Here is a 1,029-nt window from a genome sequence, read left to right on the forward strand (position 1 = left end):
ATCTCATGCACATATCCAAGGCCTAAAAGTGGCTGCCTTGCCTCACCAGAAGGATATGTAACAATCACAGTGCACCCCACAATTCATGACTGCAATGCAGGGACCCCAACCCAACAACCCAGATTCTGCTCCTGAATCTGGGCAGTTCCTCAAAGTATGCCTTCTAGGTCTAGCAGCCTTTACCCTCACAGACATCCTCTCAGTAAATGTACTTTCAGATCTCTGGTTGGTGATCTCACTCTTCTCATCTAGTGCATTCCTCATTTCTAACACAGTCTTCTCCACTATTCAGCCTTCTCTTTGGAGGTCTTTGCTGGCCTCCACTTTCTCTACAGTCACTGTCTAGCTTCCTGCAAGATTCAATTTCATCCAATCTATTCCTCCCTCCTTCTTTTCCTCTTTTTTCCCCTAAGCAACTTCACTTTTCCTCCATCTCCCCAGACTTCTATTTTTTTCCACCAGCAATCCTTTCTCCACTGAATGCTATTCCAGTCCAGTGGTGGAATTTTTGGCCTCTTCACTGGTTAACTTGCATCAGTGATACAGTGTTCTGAGTATCATTCTGGATTCCTGGTAGTGGCCTATTTGCAAGATATAGGACAAATATCAAATCTAAATATGCCTTAGTTGATATAAATTAGACATAGAAATTAACCAATTTCATTTATAGTGTTTATGACAAGGAAAAGCACATTCTTTTTTATTGATCTTCTACACAAGCTGCTAAGTATGATTGGCTATGCTTTAGCAAATGGATCCTCTAGTCTAAACAACATGGACAACATCATATTCAGTTCGCTCTCAACCCTTGGAGAAGCCAGCCTAAAACCTTTTCCTGCTTTGGTTTTAAGATGATGTTTTTCCAGCTTCTTCCACCATAAACTTTGCCACTTTGGTTCATCTTAGCAAGACAACTCTTTGTTAGCCACCTGAGGCTTCTGCCAACATATCCTCTGTCTAGTTTTTGGCTACTGATTGACAGCAGCACAGTCCTACTCTGCCCACGATGTCTATTTTACACTGCCAGTA

Source organism: Protobothrops mucrosquamatus, unplaced genomic scaffold (assembly GCF_001527695.2).
Source record: "Protobothrops mucrosquamatus isolate PMUCROS unplaced genomic scaffold, P.Mucros_1.0 scaffold1740, whole genome shotgun sequence".
Taxonomy (NCBI): Eukaryota; Metazoa; Chordata; class Lepidosauria; order Squamata; family Viperidae; genus Protobothrops; species Protobothrops mucrosquamatus.